At 40.3% G+C, this 8105-nt stretch overlaps 1 pseudogene; it reads left to right on the top strand.

Annotated features, from left to right (window-relative positions):
* The first annotated feature begins 5501 nt into the window (after positions 1-5501).
* Positions 5502-6433, top strand: LOC148019790 (tubulin beta-2 chain pseudogene; annotated as a pseudogene).
* Positions 6434-8105: the final 1672 nt, after the last annotated feature.

The raw sequence follows: 8105 nt of genomic DNA, 5'->3' as shown, positions 1-8105 counted from the left end.
AATCTTCTCCCACTCGCGCTATGCCCAAAGGTTCGACAATATACCCAATATGCAGGATTTTCTTGAATTCCTTGCATGCTCCTGGAGACAGTTTAATCAATTGTAGGAGATTCACGTCTCGTTTAACTTTGCAAAGAGAACTTGCTAGATCAAATTCGTAATAGTTAGCCAAATTTCTCCTCTCGCCAAACCAGTCTCTCCTTTGGTCTTTGGACCGGCTTTGGTGCCTCTTTTTTAACTTTTTCCTTCTTTCTTGGAAATCCTTCATCCTTCTCGGGATCAACTTTACTATCAATAGGCCTTAGAGGTCCACCTTCCATATCAGGATTTAGAACTTGCTTTTCCCTAGCATCTTGCTTTCCCTGCACAAGTTTTACAATTCCTTTGTCACTCTCTCTAGTCATTTGACCTCTTGTTACGGCTCGTAGATTAGAAGTTTCAGCATCATTAACACGTACGACCTCAATAAAACTGACTCCACTGCCATGAGGCAACTCCTACAATAGCCTTTCCTCGTTACAGTATTTGTCTTGGTCCCTCATCTTGCTAAAGATTATTCCCTTGTGCGTGATGGTTAGCTGGACCTGGATGTTTACTTCCTTGTTAGAGAGAGCTAATCTTACTCCAATAGGTAGCATCTAAGTGGCCAACTTTTTGCAAATATCGCATTTGACATTCGGACAATTCCTAGGGAAATGTTGGCCACCACACCACTTACAGCTGAATCTTGAGGGGGTACCCTCTTCAGGGCATTGACTCCCTATCAAATTTTGTGACTTCTTAAGGAAATTGACATTCACAACTATTTGTCTACACTGTTCACTAATCATATCAATGTAGTGCTTCATCATATCCTTGACTTCACCAAGGACATTTGAGGCTTTTGACTCATAGCCGTGTTCGTATGTCTATCATCCCATCAACATAGCCACTTGATTAGGAATCGGCTACTGACTTACTGTGACAATGTTTAGATTTTTTGTTTGGCCTCCACCATTAAGCTGGTCTGACTAGCCACATGCATAGTCATACTAGGAGGAGCTGGTAACATAGGCAAATTTGGCATGATACTCCCTCTTCCATTTGCATTTGACATGGGGTCCCCTTGACTCCCGTTGGTCAGTGCCAAATTATTACCACTCCAATTTATCCTTGCTTCATAAGCCGCTTGCAAACATGACTCTACTCCTGCTTGGGTAATAGTAGCGTCAATGTCGACCAGAGCAACACTACTTAGCTACACCTAGATGTTGAAGTCTAATCCATATAGGAAATATTGCAACTGTGAAGCCAGTGGAATGGGAATATAAGTATCAAGTTTGTGAAGAACTTGCTTTAGTTTCTTGGCATAGGTCTAGACATTCTCATTTGGCTCTTGGCGTGTTACATTCAAGACACACAACCAATATTGTCCATCCCTCTCAGGGGCAAACTCTGTATATGGAAGGCCTTGAAGAATTGCTCAATGCTAATTATGGTTCCGGCCTCTAAACCGTGATACCATACTACTACCTTTCCTTTTAATGTCATATTGAAGAACATCATTGTAAAGAAGGATTCTTAACCTAAACTGATTTAGTCTAATTCTAGCCTATGAACATGAAATTGACAAGAAATGGACAAGAAATTGGCAAGAAACCATAGCTAGAACTATCATTAACTATCAAAATGAAAAATTGCTACAAGGGAAGAAACAAACCAAACTTCTTGCTCCAAAATATCATGATGCCAAATTTAATGGCTGCTCCCCTATTTATATGTAACCCTAATCTAACCCTAGCAAGCCTTAAAATTCCTACATTACAAACCATCCCTTCCCGAAAAAGCTTTGTCCTCAAAGCTTGGGAATATAGAAAGAATTACAATGAAGGTGATGGTTGTAAACTTCTAAAAACTGTCCAAACAGGGCTAATGTAGGAGAATGGTCATAAATTTTGAAATACATGTCGGTTTTCAGCATATGAGATGTCATAATGAAGTAGACATCATATAGTACCTTCCCCAATCATAAATTTTGCAAATTGACTAAGATAAGTCAATTTATTTTATGATAGAAATTTTGGAGTGCAAGCTGCTTTCTTTAGAATGCACTTTTCCATATGTAGTAACCATAGGAAAATCATTAAAGCTGCAACACCCATTTATGAGTTACTACCTTATAGGCAATACTCCAAATAAAGATATCAAGTATCCCCGGGATCAAAAGTAAATCCCTCAAAATAATAGTCACAGTCATGGGTACCTTTCCAAGAATCATGCATATCATCTATACCTCCCGGGTCAAATGGAAAACCACCCAAGAATTCATGATTACCACCATGAACACCATGACCATCATAGGGAAATGAGGCATTCGAATCATATGACATGTCAACACCATGACCATATACACGAGAATCAAAAAGAGCATGATCAACTCTAGGTTGATGTATCTTATCATCATAAGTATCCTCAAGTAGATCATCATCATATGAGTATGCATTCTCATCCATTTCTGCAAATAACTCTCTTTGTAAGCCATCATCACATATCTCTGCATCCTCATGCTCTTCATTGTCTATTACACACTCTTCTTCACTTTGATCTTCATCTTCTTGGCTATCTTCATTCTGAAATTCCTGCTCTTGGTCTTCCTGTTCTTCAGCTTGGTCCTCTTTCACATCTTCTTCATTGCCATCCTCTTCTTGAGTATTGTCTTCTTCATTAGCTTCCTCATTTTCATCTATGTTGTAACCTCCTTCAGTTTGCATGGTATACAATCTTGCATTAGTTACCATAGGCTGATCATAATGATTTCCTGCATTACTTGGTTCATGATGTCCATGGTCAACTAAATGTTGTTGGAAACAAGATACATGATACGCATTCCTATAAGATTGATCTTGGAAGAATTCAAGACAACTACATTTAACATTGCAATGCTGCCCATAAACATAGGCATTCTCATAGGTATGGTTATAAGTATGTTGCCCAACGTCATTTGGATGAGGTTTCAAAGAAGCATATACATCATGCAAATAAGGCCCACCAAAATAACCTTGCTGCCGCTCATATGCATCATGTTGATGATCATAAGCATAAGAGTCCATATAAGCATCATGTCTATTCTCAAAAGAACCACAATAACCATTGACTTGACAAGGAGGACTGCATATATATGGTTCTCATGAACAAATCTATCATAGACATAACCATTTTGTTGATGCTCAAATCCATTTGGAAGTCAATGACTTTGACCATCTTGGCATGAAACATGACATCCATAATGTCCAAAAGAACTCATAAAACTCTGTCCGATTGAAGAAGAAGAGACATAAAACCCATAGTCACTATATCCATAAACTGGAGCATCATGGGAAACACATCCATAAGCATTAATGCCATTCTCTCTTTCATGATATATACCATATGTATAAGAATCATGTTGAACATTTGACACTTGTGCAATGCTCCTATCAATGATGGATATGAGCTCTATAACCTTCAACTTCATTTTCCTTACATCTCTAACCAAACTGTCCGTTGTAACCATGCTGTCCCAATTATCCCTATGCATTGTTTTGGCCATATCTTGAAGAATATAGAACCAAATAAGGCATTTGATAGCTCTATCCAAAGCCTATGATGTCTAGAATCAAATAGAGGTCCTGATTTGAATTTTAGATTGCCAATACCTCTCTCTGTTTAAGAATTTCTAAAATTGTCCACAGTAGACAGCACCTTGTCCCAAGTACCTAGTTTCATTGTTTTGACCATAACTTGAGAAATTCTGATCGGAATGCTGATAGCTTCACTCAAATCCCACAATGTCTACCTTCAATTAGGAATCCTAGTTTGCATTATTTTGTACCTACGCCCCATTCTGGAAATGATTCTCTAGGACTATCCACAGTGAACTGCTAGTGAACTGTTGGAACAAAATAGGCTCTAACTTGAGAAATATGTATCCAAATGAAGAATTTGTTAGCTCCAATCCAAGCTTGTGATGTCTAGTATCAAGCCCAGTTGTCCACTTGTCGTTAGAATGATGCTACTAATTTATGTAGCAAATTTTCCAAATATGTCTGTATTTGGACTGCACACTATTTGCTGAATCAAAGATCGCAGACCAGGAAAATTGTCTGATCAAACAAGCTAAACCCCATGTCTTCGTCACTCACTTCCTTTCGTTCTTCCTTTCTCTTCCACAGGAGCATGTGTAGTATTGAACAAGGGTGTCCAATCATCTGATATAGTTGCTGCTGATGCACCTTTCTTCACACTTACTATTGGAAAGGAGGCCTTCCACTATGTAGAAGAATCTGAACTTGGTGACCTCTGCCTTAGTGCACTTCCAAGCCATGAATTTTATGAAAAGAGGATATCAAGGTCAGTGTCATTTCTTTGTTGCTGCTCTCTTGCTGCTGCTGCTACTGCTTTTTTTTTCTTCTACAGTCTCTCTGCCCTTTCCACTATGTAGAAGAATCTGAACTTGGTGACCTTTGCCTTAGTGCACTTCCAAGCCATGAATTTGATGAAAAGAGGATATCGAGGTCAGTGTCATTTCTTTGTTGCTGCTCTCTTGCTGCTGTTGCTAATGCTTTTTTTTTCTTCTACAGTCTCTTTTCCCTTTCCAAAGCTGAATTTCCCATGCTTCAACTATTGTGTTATCTACATACAAGCAGGTCCAAATAACTCCACCTCCATCCAGCTTGCTCAAAGATCATTGTCAATCGGTCGATACTTTCAAATGGTGAGTCAAATACAACTCACTAAGCACTCAGTTGCATTTGAAGTTGTTGATGGACAGTTGATGCCTTTGCAGACATCTCCACTGCCTTCCTATACAAAACATTATTAGGTTCCACATCAAAAACTTGTTGAAAACATTCTTCTGTCCTTGTGAAGTGCTCTTTGGCCTTTCGTGTCTTTGTTAATAGAAATCCCTATGAGGTATAGGCATTCCATAGAAATCAAAGTGTTGTTGAAGGTTCTTGGATTCACTCTCTAGGCCTCCTCAAGTTTAGAAATAGCATCTTCCACCAACTTGATGGATTCTAAACAATGCAGGATGCATTCGCAAAGAATCTTAAAGGAAGAAATTCAAAGAAGGATTGAGTTGGAGGTTGAGAATGCTATCTTGCAACAATCCTTGGCAAAGTTGCCACTCTTGTAGTAGAATCATAGAGATGTGGTGGATTTGAAGGAGAGAATACAGAAAGGCAAGCTCTCCTTAGGTAATGCAAGGGAAGTGGGCAGGTATAATGGCGTTGAGTTCAGTGGTGATGGGGATACAGATGATGACGCTTCCATTATGCCTTCTGATGTTACACATGAGAGCTATGAGCATCCAAGGACTAGGCTACCATCTCCCAAGCCTTTGTAAAGAGGCTTTAGCTTATGGAGTGTTCTTCAAAGGAAATTGGATGCACAACAGCTAGCAGGTGCTATCATCTTCATACGCGAGTGTGTTCCAGAAAGTTCTCCACATTCAAAACTAGATGCACCAAGTCTTGGAGTAGATGACAGGATTCTGCACATTCTTATTCCTGACTAGATCCTTAATTCGGTCACAGTTCTTATCGCAGACATGGCTGTTGCCGCCTGTCAACTTGCACTGGCTTCCTCTACTGCTCTTTCATGAGCCTCTATGTGCGGATCTTTCCCTAGCTTTTACTTCTCTTTTGCAAGCCTTTGTTGGAGCTCTTTCAATAGCAGCTCTCTCTCGTGCCTCTGCAGCTACTCATTCTTGTGCTTCGACTGTGATTCTCTCAACAGCAGCCAGCGGATCTTTCCCTGTCTTTTGCTTCTCTTTCACAAGCCTCTACTATAGCTTCGGCCCTGATAACTTCATCTTCGGCCAGTCCGATGCCGGTAACAACTGGGCCAAGGGTCATTACACGGAAGGAACGGAGCTCATCGAGTCCGTTCTTGATGTTGTGCGCAAGGAGGCTGAGAACTGTGACTGCCTTCAAGGTTTCGAGGTTTGCCATTCTCTGGGAGGGGGCACTGGCTTAGGTATGGGTACTCTCCTTATCTCTAAGATCAGGGAGGAGTATCCACACAAGATGATGATGACATTCTCGGTCTTCCCCTCTCAAAAGGTTTCAGACATAGTCTCGAGCCATTCAACCCCACATTATTTGTGCATCGGCTCGTAGAGAATGCCGACGACTGTATGGTTCTTGATAACAAAGCTATACATGATATATGCTTCAGAACTTTGAAACTAGTGACGCCTACCTTCGGTGACCTGAATCATCTCATATCAGCTACTATGAGTGGCGTGACTTTTTGTTTGCGCTTCCCTGGTCAGCTTAACTTAGATCTGCAAAAGCTTGCTGTGAATCTGATTCCATTTCCGTGCTTGCACTTCTTCATGGTCGGATTTGCTCCCTTGACCTCTCCTACTTCACCAAACATGGTCCATTTGAACAATAGAGCTCATCTATGAACAAGGATATTGCACATCTCAGAACAGGCACATTTCATGCTACTGTCCTGAACGTGATGAAGAGAGTAATAGGAAGGCTAATAGAGCCAAATCTCTATTCTATAGGTTGTTCAAGAGGTCAAGAACGAAGTTATGGAGTCCATTGTCATTGGAAGAGCCATGGTTGGAAGATTTAAGCAAGATATTGGCTATGGAGTATGAAGGGAGCTTGAAACTGGAGAGAGAAAGACTATGTTTGAAAAGCAAACCCTTCCCTCTCAAAAATAACCCCCACCAAACTCAACCTCAACTCAAGTTACCTGCATTTTTTCCATCTCTCTTCATTTTTGAGCTAAAATTGAGCCACGACCTATTAAAATTGGATGGAGCCCGCCATTGCCCATTGGATATTACCAAGATCCACCATCTTCAACACTGTTTGATGGAGCCCGCCATTGCCCACTAGATATTACCAAGATCCACCATCTTCAACACGGTTTGAAGTAGTACAGCAACCTGACTAGTCACTGTCAAAGTAGAAACCAAACCATTTAACTGTGTCTTCAACTCCAGTTACACAGAAATGATGTTTGTAACTAAATCTTCCATGAAAATGACCTCCCCAACCAGATCATAATCATGAAAATGATGAAATTAAAGCTTGCCTTAGATCAAAGCAAGGCTCTGATACCAATGTAAAGAAGGATTCTTAACCTAAACTGATTTAGCCTAATTCTAGCCTATGAACATGAAATTGACAAGAAATGGACAAGAATTTGGCAAGAAACCATAGCTAGAACTATCATTAACTATCAAAATGAAAAATGGTTACAAGGGAAGAAACAAACCAAACTTCTTGTTCCAAAATAGCATGGTGCCAAATTTAGTGGCTGCTCCAATATTTATAGGTAACCCTAATCTAACCCTAGCAAGCCTTAAAATTCCTACATTACAATCATTAAGTGTCCTTCGTCTTGGATTCGATAGTTGAACATGAGTGTTTGAAACTCATTAATTTGGAGTTCCCCATCTTCTTTTGCTAACTCATGGAAGATGGGAAAAGGTGCTCATAATGCCAGTAAATCCAGTGTCCCTGCTAGAATTGCGATGGGTTGTCCCATGGCTACAACTGGATTGACAATAGGAGTTTGTGTAGGTAAAACTACATCTCCACTTGAAGTGGGTTGATTGACTGGAAGAGGGGAAGTATTAAGACTTCCTCTTGCACTCAAAGGGCTACTTGTGACACTTGGGTTATTAAAACCACTGTCGCTTATGCGTATTGGGCTGCTCCTTTGAGGAGAATAATGCCTTAGAATCTCAGCCCACTGTCTAGCCCTCTCAGCATGTTCCTCTTTTTGTATTTTTTCCTTGACAATTCTTGTCAGAAGACATAAACTAACTATTTGTCCCCTAGAAACCCTAGATTCAAAACCACCACTTGTTGCAGCTTCCGACAGATGCACCATTGATGGGACCTAAAATGGGCCAACACTGGCTACGGCACTAGCCGGACCTCATGCACACAACAGACAACCCCAAATAAGGCCTCGCATACCAAGAACATCTATAATACAATGATGTACACTAGATAGAATTAATTATGCATTTGTTGCTAATATATAGTCCAATGGTCATTTCCCCAAACTTCAACAAATGGAGTATCCCATACATATCGGTAATAAATGCCACG

The sequence above is a fragment of the Lygodium microphyllum genome, chromosome 19, assembly GCF_053477565.2.
Source record: "Lygodium microphyllum isolate KBCC chromosome 19, Lygodium_microphyllum_v1.1.10, whole genome shotgun sequence".
NCBI lineage: Eukaryota > Viridiplantae > Streptophyta > Polypodiopsida > Schizaeales > Lygodiaceae > Lygodium > Lygodium microphyllum.
Note: the sequence above shows the minus strand (reverse complement) of the source record. Positions and strands in the feature narration are given on the sequence as shown.